Source organism: Vulpes lagopus, chromosome 15 (assembly GCF_018345385.1).
Source record: "Vulpes lagopus strain Blue_001 chromosome 15, ASM1834538v1, whole genome shotgun sequence".
Classification (NCBI taxonomy): domain Eukaryota; kingdom Metazoa; phylum Chordata; class Mammalia; order Carnivora; family Canidae; genus Vulpes; species Vulpes lagopus.
In genome coordinates, this window is record NC_054838.1 from 36,356,422 (window position 1) to 36,372,486 (window position 16,065).

At 39.8% G+C, this 16,065-nt stretch overlaps 1 long non-coding RNA gene across 1 annotated transcript; it reads right to left on the reverse strand.

Moving 5' to 3' along the window:
* Positions 1-253: 253 nt before the first annotated feature.
* LOC121476341 lies at positions 254-2,635 on the reverse strand. Its single transcript, XR_005983918.1, has 2 exons — positions 2,522-2,635; positions 254-1,098 (listed from the first exon to the last, which is right to left on the reverse strand). It is a non-coding gene; the product is annotated as an uncharacterized LOC121476341 (long non-coding RNA).
* Positions 2,636-16,065: the final 13,430 nt, after the last annotated feature.

The window sequence follows — 16,065 nt, forward strand, 5'->3', positions numbered from 1 at the left end:
ATCCCCATAAATATGGTTTCAAGCTTCTTCTCTAGTCAAATGGCCAACAGAGCCACTTCTTCCCACTCTGCCAAAGCATGAAAGCATCTTTACATAAACAATATTATTCTTCTTGATTCTCCCATGTTAAGCTCAGAGATCATATGACCATACAGCAAATTTCTCCCACACCTGCAACACCCCATCACATGCATAATTCTGTAGATAGCTTTGAAACAAGCAGGTTATTATTAAAAAACTAGAGCTAATAATATTGAGCTGTCAAGGTTGTTGTATTAAAAGAGATAACGAAGGTTGAATCAAATATTTCAACAAATATTGATGTAACACTCATCATGTACTGGACATTATGCTGGACTCTGAGTATAATACAGTCCTAGGATGATAGGAAAGACCTCTATCTTTATGGAGCCTGGAGACTGAATGTGAGAGGCTCTCTAAGGGTCATACAGTTTGAACTGAAGCTCAGCTCAAACTCTCCTTGAAGCCAGTTTGAATTCTCCCTTCCAATGACCTAAGCTGGAAGCTCAAAATGGTACTCACTATTAAGATTATCATCATCATAAACATAGATAGAACCATATTAATGCCAATAAACCTTTGGATGCTATAATTTCCTTATGAAAATAGTGCTTTTAGAAACAGCAAAAACCGTAGTGGCCTTTCTTATGAATAATAACCATTATATCACAGATTGTCTCATTTTCTCCTCCTAGAAACCACATATTTCCTACAAATCAAGGAGTTTTATAATAAATGATCTGAGTTAACCTCCACACAGTGACTGTTTATTCAAATCTGGATTACTTGCTTAACTTGGGCAAACCAAATGAGACATTCTAGAGTGCAGAACAGCAGCTTCATCAAGGAGGTGCACTTGCACTTACAGGTACAGTGCCAGGCCCCCTTCTTTCATCCATCTGTCTGCTAGAGCAATTATCCTGTCCATGAAGTTGTCTTCAGCCATCATCTTATTCAGTACACTGTGGATGACAGGATGTGCTTCCAACATCAAAGAGGCTTTCAGCTTTTCCAAAAGCTGTGTCTTGGCTTCCTTATCATTTTGTATCATAATTTGTTCAACAGTTGGTCAAGGAACTGATAGAAATGGAAGAGTTATTTACTGTAAAACACCCGGTCTCTGCTCATTTAAAACCACTGATCTTCCTGTTTCTCTGTTACCGTCAGATAATCCACCATTTTGGGTGGGGTTAGCATGAAACCACCACCTAATATCTCAGTAGGGGAAGGGAGTGACCACAGGATGTCATCTGCTATGTCAGAAGAGTGGTGAATATTTAGCAGGATGGATTTCATGTTTGCATATCTGAGAAGTGCTTCACGTCTATGCTATGCTGCTGAAATGAGAATTAAGATCTCTTCCATCAAGCCTGCCCCACTGACCCTATATGGTGACAAGAGTTTTTAATACTATCTCCATCTTGTTGTATTAATTATACTCATATTTCTAGTCGCTAATGTTTGTTAGCTACAGTTAGTCCGGTATCATGCCAGGCACGTACTTTATCTCAATTAATCCTCACAGCAATCTTGTGATATAAGCATTTTTCTCTTTTTTCATATGAAAAAAACTTGTTCAGAGAGGGTAAATAGCTTGCTCAAGCTAATTTAACTAATAAGTACAAGTGCCAGTATTCAGGCCCAGTCAAGTGCCCATTTCTTTTTATTCTCATACACACCACTCTAAACACTTGAATCTTAATCCAGAATGAAGGGAACCATGCTCAGAACACCTTTCCTTGCCTACTTGCTCTCTCCCTCCCATTGTTTGTGTCCTTTTCTATCTCCTACATAGGATTTCAGTTCCTATGAGGAAAAGAGAACTTACTTATCTTTGTGTTCTTCCTCAGAGAATAGAACATAGTAGTTCTCAATAAGTACATTTTAAGTGAAAACACACACAAACCAAAATCCAATGCTATTACTAGAATTTCTGATTCCTACTTCAAAATTATAGAAAGGCTCCCATTTTAAAGTTAATAATGAATCAAATCATTACTGATCCTATGTGATAGTAGCCATAGAGTGACTGAACAATGAAACCCCCTTTTTGTTGCAGCTCCAAATTGCACATCCATTGGCTGTCCAAAGCCAGAGAGAATAAAATCCTCCCATCCTTATTATGACACTCAAAAGTAGTTGAGCAGAGACATGCAGTTGTTCGAATACAGTTAGAAGGGTATGCTCCTCTGCACAAATAACAAAGCTTCCCCAGACGTACAAGAAGCTGGTGTGACTCATTGTTCACAACACATGGGAAGAAAGCTTTCCCCTTTATATGAGGTTTGCCTTACTTAGAGCAGTTGCAGATGGAGAAACAGAGTTCTTGGCCTTAGTATTTAAGACTCTGACACCTGAAAGTCATCATTCCAATTGGAATGGAAGCAGCATGGAACAAATAGGTGTGGAGGGATCAGCAAGCCAGGAAAGAAAGACTGACATGGCAATAACAACTCTCCACATTTATACAGAGTTTCCTATGTCCCAAGTGCCTACTTACATTATTTGTTTTAATCCTTACAACAGTCGGAGGGGTAGGTACATTTTAAAGATGTAGAAATGAACTTCAAGGAGTTCAGTGACTTGCCCAAGGCCTTCTTGTTGGTCATTGTAGAGCTGAGAGAATTGAACTTAGGTCTCTCTGACTCCAAAGTCTAAGCTCTTAACCACTCATGCTAATCATTAACTGCACTTGCCTAACTGTTGAATCTGGTCCTGGTGATCAATACTAAAAGGCTAAATTCTAGACACACACTGCCTTTTGTTTATAGCTTTATTTTTATTTATGTCAAAGCTAAATGTATACTTCTCATCCTGTAAGATGAATCCTATCATTCTCAACTAATCTTTTAGTTGTCAACACAAGTCCAGGCTAACAACCTTCTCTAGATAATATACAGGAATATTTGGAGTCAGTATCTTCAAACTGACAATTTTACTGAAGAAATTGATGCCCAGAGTGGGCAGACCAGATAAGCAGCTGCTGTTACAACTTGAGTCTGTTGAAAAATACTATCTATTTCACTTATATCTGTAGACTGTGTTATGGCTACCAGGCATGTCATATATATTATTTGATCCTACAGAAAATTGTGCAGTAGATAAAGTAAGTAATATTATCTCTATTATACAGAAGAAGAGGCATGCCTAGAATTATTATCCTATTAAATTCTAGCCTTGAGAATCCAAATTCCAAATAAATGAACTTCTAGCCCTTTAAACCCTTCTGCAACACAGATGGAACTGTGATCAAATCTTGACTCTACCCACACATCTCTCTGAGCCTTCAGTTTTCTCCTCTGTCAAATAAGGGATGAGGGTGTCTACCTCACAGGATTGTGAAACTAGGTAAAGTAATGTAGGTAAAACAACAGACTCAGATCCTGTCCTTATGGACCTTAGAGTATGGAGTTAGGAGGCGAGGGTGAAAAACAAATGTTCAGTGATTACATACTTGACGATCAGGTTACAATAATCCTGTTATAAAGGGAAAAGATAGAATGCTGTGCAGGCAAACCATAGGGTGAGCTAGCCTCCCATGTGGCTGAGGAAAGGCCACCCTAGGCAGTGACAGCCAAGCTGAGACCTGAAGGATGAGTAGCAGTGAAGCAGGGGGTGTAGATATGGGTTGCAGCAGAGTGTATTCCAGGCACAAGGAACATCACTGATCAAGAAGCTTCGTGATCTTGAGGATCAAAGAAATGACTTCTGTGGCTGGAATGTAAGGAGCTCCAGGAAGAACAATGTGAAAGGGTGTTGGAGAAAGAGGCGATCTCCAGGCCATGTAGAGGAAGCCTCGCAAGACAAGTTAAAATTTTTGAACTTTGACACAGGAGCAATGAGAAGTCATTGAAGGGTTTTAGGCAAGGGGCAGCATTACATCAGAGCTTTGAAAAGTCCAATTCCAAACTAGGGAAAGTTGAGATCTTTTTCAAAGCTTGTCTTTCCTTTTTTAAATAAACACTTCTTTAGCACCCTTTACATTGCAACAGTGATATAGACTGTGCATTTGAAATACAAAACGAAAAGACTTAGACCAGGGTAAGTACAGCTGCTCCCTCTACCAGTTTCAGGATCTAGGACAAGTAACCTCAAAGACTATCTCTGCTCTTGCTACCTAACACAGTTTCTTCTCTCTCTAAGCAAAAGTTAACCTGCAGATCTTTAAAGTACTCTGATAACCAGTATACACACTTCTGGGAAACTGATTTATTCATTGTTTTTGTTGAACAAACATTTATTAAGCATCAGCCATATGTCCAGCATCAGTATTAGGTATTGGGGGTTCAGAGATGGAAAGATAGAGACTCTGTACTTTAAGAATTCACAGTTTGGGGTAGACATAGGTCAGGAAAATAAATAAGTAATCACTATGCTGTACACCTGAAACTAATGTAACATCATGTGTCCACTATACTCCAATTTAAATTTTTTAAATAAAGAGGGATGGAAGAAAATACATACATGCATACACACATAAAAAGTAAAGTAGAGTCTACTACAAGAAAAGAAACAGGGAGAGAGTTACAGAGCCTACAGTTGGGAAATTTTTAGTAGAAGTGATATGCACATAGTATGTGCTTAATACATGTTGAGTAATATATGTTGAATGAAAAGTTTGAGCTGAGTCTTTTACTCCCAGCTTTATTGATATATAATTGACATATAACATTGCGTGAATTTAAGATATACCATGTGTTGATTTCATACACTTCTATATTGCAAATGATTACCACCAAAACAGTGGTTTTTTTTAGAGATTTCATTTATTTATTTAGAGAGAGAGTACATGAGCATGGGGGAGCTGTAGAGGGAGGGAAAGAGAGAGAATCTCAAGCAAACTCTGTGAAGAGTGCAGAGCCCAAAACGGGGCTCAATCTGACAACCCTGATATCATGAACTGAGCCTAAATCAAGGCTCTGGATGCTCAACCAACTAAGTCACTCAGGAGCCCCTATTATGATAACATTTTTGATCTGAGTCTTAAAGGATGAGGGGAAGCTTACCAGACAATAAGAGTAGGGAATGAATAGGATCACAGATGCCATAAAATTGACTTTTTAAAATTACTTTATCAGCAGGCATCTAGATAGATTGAAAGGGAGAGATTGTAGATGAGACCAAGTGAAAACCTGAGGCAGTAATCCAGGTGAAAGGTGCAGAAAACTTAGCATTCACTCAGCAGTATTGGTGGCTGTACTCAGTTTTCTTGACACTAAGTTTTACTTAGTAATATAGTGTATAGCTTGTAAGTGTTAATATATCTCCCCATGAGTAGCTGTCTGTTCTCCTTCACAAGGGTAGAGACCATGTCATTTACTGAAACCCTAATAACACCTAATGCTATGCTCCATATCCCATGTGCACCCATCAGAAGCTGGATTGACAGTTGGATTCACTGAGCTGCGTTGGGAACAGGGCAGTTGGAACCAGAGAAGTGGGAGAGCACTCCTCATCTGCTGTGCACCAGAGGCACTCTCCTCTTCTGTAAGACAATATCTTAAACTCAGCCAAACCTGCTTGTTATTTTTCCCAAGAAGCCTGGTATATCCTTGTTCTCCATATCCATCCACCCTAGCTAGAAACCTCAAGATAATATTGGAAGCCAAGAACAAAGTTAGGGGGAAATCATTTTTCAGGTTTTTAAGAGCTATGCTTTTTCTTCCAGGATCCTCAAAAGAATTTTTCCTCTCATTCATACATAGAAAGAAGTCAGTGATCCTAAGATTCAACAATGCCACTTCTCTGAATCTACCCTAAAGACACACTCACATGTGTACATAAAGAAGCATGTATAAGCATATTTTTTGTAAAAGGCAAAAAGTGAAAATAGTCTAAAAGTCAATTCATGAAACACATGCTAATAAACCATGTTCTATTCATGACACAAAATACTATACAACAGCTAAAATAAATGAAGTAGATTTATAAGTATTAATACAGAAAATACCCCAAAATCGATTGTTTAAGTGAGAAAGGCAATTTGAAGAAATGATAGGTCTTATACCATTGGTGTAAAAAATAACCATCAATGAACCAACAAACTGAAGTAGTAATTTATTTCTTATAGTAATTTATTTCATATAGTGCATATGCACTAAATGAATAAAACATGGTCTGGGAGAACATATACAAATCTGGTAACAGTGGTTACTCCTGGGAGGCTGGGATAGGAACAAGGACTGGGAATGATGGTCAAAAATACTGTTTTCTGTATCGAAAATTTTTTCACAAATGTAATAGTGCACTTATGATTTAATGAAATAATTTTTTTAAGGTAAGAAAATCATTAAGGATATGCAGTGCTGTGTTTAGCAGTGAAAAGTTTGAACTACCTAAACATCCAGCAATAGAAATTTTATTAAATCAATCATGTAATATCTACATAGCAGAATTTAATAAAATATTTATTTTAATGTTCACAAGTGTAAAGAAGTTAATTTATAGTTCCATTTAAAAGGAACTACTTACTAATTATAATGTTCTGAATTATCCCATTTTTGTAACAAATGCATACACAAAAAGTTTGAGATGATGCTTTATAAAAGGTTTATAGTTGTTTCTACAAATCAATGGGATTCTGATTTTCTTTTAGTTCTGTATGTCCTAATTTTTCTCTAAGGTGTAAGTACGTAAGAAGAAAAATTCCATTTTAAAGCATGTAAACAAAATGAGAGAGTTGAACTGGGAGAAAGGTAAGAGGAGGAAATGTGTAATGGTGGATGGGGATAAGAAAGTCGGAAAAGATGTTTGAGGATTTTTTTTTAAGAGGTTTGTTTTTTTTTTTTTCCAGAGAGTTAAGGGGAAAAATATTTTTGTTCTCAGAGTTTTTCAGTATACTTTCCAAGCCATCAAGTTCCTAAATATAACCAAAGATGATGATTTTACGAGCAAGCCAATATAAACATAGTAGATGTTTATATTTCTACATTAACAACATGACATTGGAGCTGCAAAAGTTCTTTTGAATTGGCTACATTTTATTTTTCTAAAAAAAATAAGTCCCCTTTTAAAATATAACACCACCCCCACCCCACCATGGCTTTAAATTTCTGGAAGAGGCTGAATAAGATAGCTGCATTTAGGACTGAGGAGAGAGGGGTGGAGGAGCAGGAGCGGGTGGGAGGTTAAGCATTTGGGCAGGAAGGGGAAGGGGAGGACTTTTTGCAGAGTCTTACCTAAAAGTAGTACTGCTTAGACTTGAATGTGTATTTGGATTCTCTAGGGATCTGGTGAAAGTGCAAAGTCTAGGATGGGACTCCCAGGTGATGCCCAGGCTGCTAGTCCATGGATAACTTTGAGCAGCAAGGCCTTAGAGTCCAGGAATTTGCTCTTCCACCCTGGTTGGCCTGTGTTTCACACTGAAAATCTCTGGCCATGACTTCTTTCTAACCCAAAAGTTTTTGGTCAGTATACCAAAAGCAGAAACTTTTCAGAAGGTCACTTTACCATATACAAGGTTCAGTTTAAAGTCCTATGCATGGAAGTAAGTAAAATGGGAAACAGAATAGGGAATGGGCAGGAGCCCCTGATACACAAATGTTATTTGTTATAAAGGGTGTGTTATTATGGAAAAAGCTCTGGACTGGTTGTCAGAAGACCTGGCTGGCTTCATTAACTAGCTGTGTGCCTTTGTGCCAATCCTTTCTTTCCAGTTTTCTGTTTCCTTTCCTGTCAAAAGAATTGGTCGACATGGCTTATAAAATTTTTTCAGCTCTTACACTTGAGGAGTCTATAAAGAGAGCCTATATCAACAGGAGGGAAGAAAAGAAAGATGTGCCACCACACACATAGTTGCCAAGGATCCTGTACATGTGGTATTATAATGGAAGAATTTTCCCCTTGTCTGCCCAGATGCAGAAATGTTGGAGTGAGAGACTGGGAAACATGCCTAGTATGAAATCCTAGTACCCCGACTTCCTGGTTTTGGCAATTTAGTGTCTTGGGAATCTGTCCCAGGCTCTGTAAAGTAAGACAGACCATGAAAACAGGCCCTCTAAGAACTGCAATGTGGCTCTGGCAGCTTTCAGATTCCAAGGTCCTCAATCCTTGGGGCCACCCTCAGGTTTCACCTCATTCCCCTACACTGATCAGCAGCCAAATTCTGAAGCCACTTGAGCTTAAAGTTGCAGCCAAATGGCCCTACTGCCTTCCTGTTTGTGAAAGTCTCCAATTCCCAGCCTATGGCCAAATCCAATTTTCACAGCAACTCAACCCTTCCCCTAGGCTCACCCTCTGGACCCAAGTCTCCCAGATGCTGCAGACTCTATTTGGGCCTGCAGCAGCCAAGCCTAAAAGAACTGGGAAGACCAGATGGTGACACTTCTTTCTCTACATTGCAGATAGTCCTGTGCTCAAAGTGAGGCTTGGCACCTAGTTTGATAAGCACAGGGTGGGAAAGTGGCCTGCTTTGGTGAGATTATGCAGACTTTGGGGCAATCTCCTACAGTTCTGCCTCATACCTCAACAGGCCTGCACTCCTCACTGTTTCACTTACTCAACAGGCCTATGGCTGTTCTAGCAAAGACTCCCAAGTCATCCATAAGCATGCTAGCTTCAGGTTGCTTCCTGTGGTTTAAGGGAAGTTGGCTTCCATCCCTGTTCATGAGACCCTGACCCCCAGCAGACATTCTCTCAGGGCACAGCCTCCATAGGCATCCATTTGGGATGCAGGGACCCTGTGGACTGCAAGAGGAGTTATTTTCCCTCCAGCCCCAGCCTAGCCAGTGCTGAATGATGGGGCTGGCTAGCACAAAAACTGTTTTTTATAATGTTGGTCCTTGGCATTTTTGGTGTCTGGAGAGAGTTTCCTCTCCTCCCACAGTTAATTAGCAGCATAGGAGCATTTCTCTTTCCTCAACAGAAAGTCTGTTCCTGTCCATGGGGCCAGACAGAGGGGTGGCAGGTATGGCTAAGTGCTCCCTGAGGTTAACCTCAAACTTAAACTTAGAGCCATACTTGACTAGAAGCAAAGTGAAAGGCAGGATTCGCTTCCATGGGGCAGAGTCAGCAAGTGGGTGCAGGTCCCTGACAAGCCAGGGTATTGTTTTCTAGTCTCCCAGTCAGGTGAGGGGACAGGAGAAGGGAGTGGGGAACCAATGTGTGTTTGACACGTTTGTGAATTGTTCCTATAACAAAGGCTTTTTAAAAAAACAACAACAACAGAGTGGAGCTTTATATATTTGAATGAGAGGCGCACAGAAGGACCTATTGTCAGGAGGAAAAATTGCATGAGTAATTGTGCATGACTTCAGACTTCCCAGTTGAAATGTTAAGCGTGTTAAGGATGATTGTGGACATCCCAGTGTTTTCAGTGTTGAGGAAGAGGGAGGAAAGAACTCCTGGGAGGTAAGGAGGCAGGTTGTTTAGCAAGGCAGGGGAGATAGGAAGCTAAAAACCTCTTCTTCTTCCTTGCTGGTTCCCATTCTTCCTTTACTTAATTAAGGTACCACCTCCTACAGGAAACCCGCCTGCCCCTACCTCCTTCTCTCATCTCTCATGTTAGGTGTTCTTGATAGGTATCTACCATCTTACTATTTACTAGACCATGATACTACTGATAGTTCATAGAGCCGTGTGCATGGATTCCAGGACTGGATCCCACCACTTACTAAATGTATAACTCTGGCCAAATTACTTAATCTCCCTGTGTCTCAGTTTCCTCACCTATAAATTGGAGTATACCTACCTTTTAGGGTTGCTCTGAGGATTAAATGTGGTGATACATATAACATAGAACAGTGCCTGATATATACTATGCACTCAATAAATATTAGCAATTATTATTTTTATTTGTATCCCCAGTGGTTAACACAATTTGTAATATATCATGGGCTAGTAGTTTTTCAACTCTCGTATTCATCATCATTGCTGAGGACCTTTAAAAATATATGAATCTGGCCTCTACTCCTCTGGGAATGAAAATTGATCATGGTATTTGGTAAAAGTTCCTAGGTAGTTTTATTATGCAGCCAAAGTCATGAGTGCCTAATGAATAGATGAATAGATGAACCAAATGGGATCAGAGCAAACCAACCCAGGTGATATGATCCTTAGGAACATCAAAGCATGATTCTGTCTCCTTCAGAAACTTTGTTATTCCTGAGATGGACTTCCAGAGAATGATATGACAGTGAATGTAATGGAATACATGAAAGAATGTTAATTCTAATCATTTCAACATATTGCTCTATTGAAATAGATAATTGATTGACTAGAGCTAATATTAGAGATCAGTTGAGGTCTTTCTTCTTGTGCTGTCTTCTGTTTATGTAGACTTATTGCTCAGAGTTACCATAACAACTCCAACCAGAGCTGAACTTTGACCTTTCTTCCAGTTTTAATTTCGACTTGCCGCTAAAGTCTTTAATTCAATTGACATAATAAAACACTTAAAGGTCTCAAATAAAGCATTTCTACCCCTATAATGTACAGTTGCTGTATGTTGTTATCATAACATATTGTAATTAGTTGTTTTATCGAGTTGGTTTACAAAATTTAAATTGATTGCTGCTTGTAAAACACAAAGTCAGGCACCTCACAATGGAAATAATGAACTCTAGCCAGGGCCCTTACTCTCAAGGCATGTGTATATTAATGGGGGAAGTAAAGATAAACATACTGAAAACTAGGGAAAATGAATACAACAGAGACATTTAAATAGTAATGTAGCAGGATAAAGTGGGCTTGGATTCAGATTTAGGTCTATTTCTTATTAGCTATCTGACCTCAGTTAATTCAGTTAAATTTCCTGAATTTCAGCTCCCTTGTCAACCAAATGTGGACTCTAATGCCTATATCATTCAATTACTGGGAGGCTTCAAAGCAATAATATATGTAAGTGTCTGGCACTTTTTTATTAAATGAAAATATTTTTTAAAAAAATAAATAAATAAATGAAAATATTTTAACGGACAAAGAGCTGTATTCCAACAGCACAATTTGTTGTCAGCAATTTCATTATCAAGACGAGAGATCATATGGAACAGGAGGATTCAAATCAAAATGGAGAACTAAGCATGAACATATATCTACCCTCCCACCATAAATTCCTCAAAGGACAGAAAAGACAGCTTTTAAAATCATTAAGTCTACCCACACCAGCAAACCAGAGGAGGCAGAAATTATGATAGAAATCTGGATAGAAAGCACTTAGGATCAAACAGATAGAGAACTCAGGGCAGGGTATTAACATATTCCAAAACACTCTTTTTTTTTTAAGGTTTTATTTATTTAGTTAGTTAATTAATTATTCATGAGAGACACAGAGAGAGGCAGAGACATAGGCAGAAGGAGAAGCAGGCTCCTCACAGGGAGCCTGATGTGGGACTCGATCCCCAGACTTGATCCCTGGACCAGGATCACACACCCTGAGCCGAAGGCAGTCACTCAACCACTGAGCCACCCAGGCGTCCCTCCAAAACACTCTTAAGGTAAATTTCTTTGAAGGTAGGGGCAGAGAATCTCCTTGCTCAGAGGGAGCAAATAGAAAGAATACAAGGGGTTAGGAAGCACTCACTAAGGTTATTAATTTTTAAACTGCCCCGTGAACAACAGACCTCTCTCCTCTTCCCTCCACTTCAGGGAACTTTAGTTCAGGCGTAGGTGGGTGGGGGGGTGCGGTGTAGGGGTCAGGAGGGTGAGATAAAACACAAATCTTCATTTTAAGAAAGGAAGTCCCCTGTCTGGGGAGGGTGTCTGTTGGTGTGTAAGGGCCAATGGGAAAAGCAGGGTTGGACAAGTAACCCTAATCCAACTTCCACAGACACAGACAGAAGAAAAAGACAAAGCTGTTCTGCCCAGCCTGTCAACTGTGCCTTCACTGAAGTAAAGATCTCCTTATTTTGCTCTAGGGAAGGACGAAGGACCAAGTAGGGAGGACAGTGGTCCCCAAGCCTGCCTCTCTGTCTGCTCCAAGGACCTTACTGGGAATTCTGCAGTCAAAATGACCTACTCACAGAGTCCCAAGCAACCCTCCACTCACCAAAGGAAACCAGAGGGGAAACGGACTGCTTAAAACTGAAGTGAAACTTAAACAAAATACCTGAAAACCCATTCTTCAAACATAGATATGATGAGAAACCAAGGATCACCAGGTATTTGAGGAAATTCAAACAGCTCTAAAGAAAAGGATTAAGATAAACAAACTGAGGCGGCTGGATGGCTCAGTCAGTTAAGCATCTGCCTTCAGCTCTGGTCATGATCTCAGAGTCCTGGGAGGACTCTGCAGGTCAAGCTGCCTACTCAGCAGGGAGTGTTTCTCCCTCTCCCTCTGCTGCTCCCCCAGCTCATGCTCTCTCTCCCTCAAATAAATAAATAAAACTCTTAAAAAAAAAAAAAAATTTAGTAGGGCAGCCCAGGTGGCTCCGCGGTTTGGCGCCGCCTTCAGCCCAGGGCATGATCCCCACAGTTGTGGGATCGAGTCCGACATCGGGCTCCCTGCATGGAGCCCGCTTTTCCCTCTGCCTGTGTCTCTGCCTCTCTTTCTGTGTGTCTCTCATGAATGAATGAATGAATGAATAAATAAATAAATAAATAAATAAATAAATAAATAAATAAAATCTTAAAAAAAATTTAGTAAGTAAATAAAAATAAAAATTATGGTAGCAAAACTAAAAAAGCAGTAGATGGGATGAATAATAAAATGGATATGGCAAAAACTGAGGATATTATCCAGCAGCTTAGTGTGAGATCTCCCTGAATATATGGAAGCAATCAGAAATGGAAAATTTGAGAGAAAAATTGAGAGACTGCTATGGACTGAATTGTATGTTCCCCTCAAATTCATATATTGAAGCCCTAAACTCGATGGACTGTGTCTAAAGATAGATCCTATAAGGAGGTGATAAAGGTTAAATGAGGTTGATTCAATAATTCAATAGGGCTGGTGCTCCTATTCAAAGGGGAAAAGAGCACAGCTATCTCTCTGCTGTGTGAGAACACACCAAGGGCACCACCAGAAGGCAGCTGTCTGCAAGCCAGAAGGAGAGCCCTTACTGGAAACTGAATTGGCTAGCACCTTGATCTTAGCCCCCAACGCTGTGAGACAATAAATTTCCATTGTGTAAGCCACCCAGTATATGGTATTTGACTAAGACAGCCTCAGCAGAGTAATAGAGAGACACAAAGGATTGATTCAGAAATACCTCCTTTCACTGGAAAGAAATGCCAGGAAAGAACTGAACATTGGTGGGGTAGAGATTCACAACAAAATAATCAAAGAAAATTTCCCCATCCCAAAGAAAGGCTCAAGACTTCATAGGGCCTGCTAAGCTGCAGGCAAGGAACATTTTTAAAGGGGTTTGCTTAGACAAACACTCAGAATGTTTCAGAGCCAAAAGGACAAAGAGAAAACTCTCAAAGTATTCAGAGTAGAAAAACAGGTTACCTACAAGGAACAAAAATGAATTGGCTGTCAGACTTCTGAAAGGTCACTCTGAATCTGGACTGCAATGAAGTAATAACTTCAAACTTTGAAAGAAAATAATTTTGACCTAAAATTATATACCATGCTAGCCAAACTAGCTTTCCAATGAGGGAGCAAAATCAAGACAATTTCTTTTTACCCTCAAGATAGTAAAAGATGAGTAAACTTGGCCCTCTCAAACTCCATGGGAGTGTCAATTGGTACCTCCATTTTGAACAGGGCAACTTGAAAGTATGTATCAAAGTTTTTCCTCTCCAGCTATCTAACCTGGAGAAGAGTTTGTACAAATGTACAAGAGGCTTGTACAGCACGGTGGAGTCATTAGTGGAAATCCTGGAGTCAGAGTGCTATGTTCAAATCCTAGCTCAGCCACTTATTAGTTATGGGACTTTGGGTAAAATTACCTTAATGCCTCTCCAGTGAAATGAGGATGATAATAGGTACTCCTTATTTCATAGGGTTGTTCAGAGAATTGAGTGAGTTACTACATGCAAAGTGCTTAGAACAGATCTTTATCAGATTAAGCAATTGATAAATGAGTTTTACTGTCATGTATCATATATAGCAATATTAGATGTTATCTAAGGATATTAGACAGTAGACTACTCCCAATTCTGTGCCACTGGAAAGAAATCACGCTGTGGTGTTTGATGTGGAACAATATTATAGGACCTAGCATCTATAAGTAGAAGGACAGTACAACCATACTATGGAATACTATGTAACTGTTAATTTAAAAAAAAGGTAGAATTATACTAGTTCTATGTACTATCATGGAAAGATCCCAAAGATATTTGCTAAATGAAGGTGAGGTGGAAAAAGCAAATTGCTGAGCAATATATATAGATTATCCCATTAAAAAATACATGAATGTACACTGGACATATGTAAACAGTGGCATACCACTGTAGGGCATAATAGAGGGAGCTGGCTGTCCTGGGTGTAGGCAGTAAGGGAATATATCAACTCAGGATAATTTAAAACAATAATGTTAAGGAATAACATGAAAACAATAATAAATGATAGTAAAATCTACTTAATCTACTTCTTATTATCACCATGAGCAGTGGAAACAATGTCAGTGATGAAATACTCCTCCCACCAGAGCAGTCTGCTCTTGCTTTCTGCCCCCCAACCCCTAATTCTAGATGCTATTGCATCTTCCTACGTGCATAGAAAAACTTACAGCAGAATCTTACAGTACTGACTAAATAGGATAATATGCAGAAGGAAGTGAGGTTAAGTGGGGGTATGTGATCAGCAATCTTACTTTTCACTTGCTACTCATTTAAATTTTTTTTTGCAGAGAATATACTTATTTATTTATAGTTTGCACTTGTATAGTTAATATTTTTTTAATTTGGGGAAAAAAGGTAACATGGTAGGCAAAAAGATTTATTCAAGGAAGTCAGAAAAAATGAAACCCAGCGATAGTCTATAACAATTCCTCCAAATATTTTAGACTATGGAATATGGATTAGGTATGGCAACTGCATTTTCAGAACTAAAAGTTAGAAGCCAGCATCTGCCAAAGCATTTTTGGTACAACTTCTGAGTGAGAGAGGCAGCCTGAGACATGCAATCTGGGTGCCAACATAATGGAATTTCTGGGACCATCGAATGGATTATTATTACAAATAGACTGTCAAAAACCAGGCCTGTCCATAAATCCCGAATCCCACTCCGTTTTTGGATCCTTTTGGAACTGAACTCCTGTTATGATACCAACTTCAAACCTAGTGTTCAGCCTGCCTTACCCTGACTCCCCTGAGTTCAAGGCTTGAAGCCTTTGCTCCCACCGAGATCTGCCACATCTCCTGGCAGAGTACTTCCAACTTTTCAGTTGCCACAGCAGCATCCTCAGGCATGCTATCTGCCCTTACAGCCCCCTCATTCCCTCCTGGACTCCCCACCCCCAGCTCAGCCACCTTCTGCACCACCCACACTCCCCACACTTCCTCCCACCCTCTCCACCCCACCCTTTGTACGCAGCTGAGCCAGCCTGGCCTGGGGTACTGTTACCGGTCCCAAGCACAGGGTAAACTGAGACTGTGAAAATGAAATGGCTAGGTACAGAAAGGAAGAGAGTCATAGATCCAGACAAACAGGAAAGATTTGCCAGGAAACCAGACTGATGTGAGCTGAGTGGAAAAGAGAAGTTAAAGCAGGACTCACAGAACATCTTGGGGCCAATTGAGGAAGTAAGAGACTAAATGTACCCAGAAGTTCTAGTTCTCAGCATGAAGAAGGGTGTCAAGGTAAGTGCATGGCTATTCATCACTGAGAAAGACCAAATGAATGGCTCCCATGGGCCCCAGAACATTCTGTGGGGAACAGGGAAAGAAATTGTGTTAGGAACTCGTGCTCTTCACCCAGGCTATGTGATGTCAAGCAAGTTCCTTAATCTCTTGAGCTTTTTCTGTAAAATTGGGAGTCCTTCTAAACATTAAATGGATTCAGGTAAGTAAAGCTCTCAGGCCAGCATTCAGTATATCCAAATTTCCTTCTTCTTCCACCAAAATGTTGATGATGATGATGCAGCCTCTCACTACCCATTCCATCCTCAGTGTGAGCAGTGGACACACTAAGTAATAGTGAATTATGATAGCTAACATTGA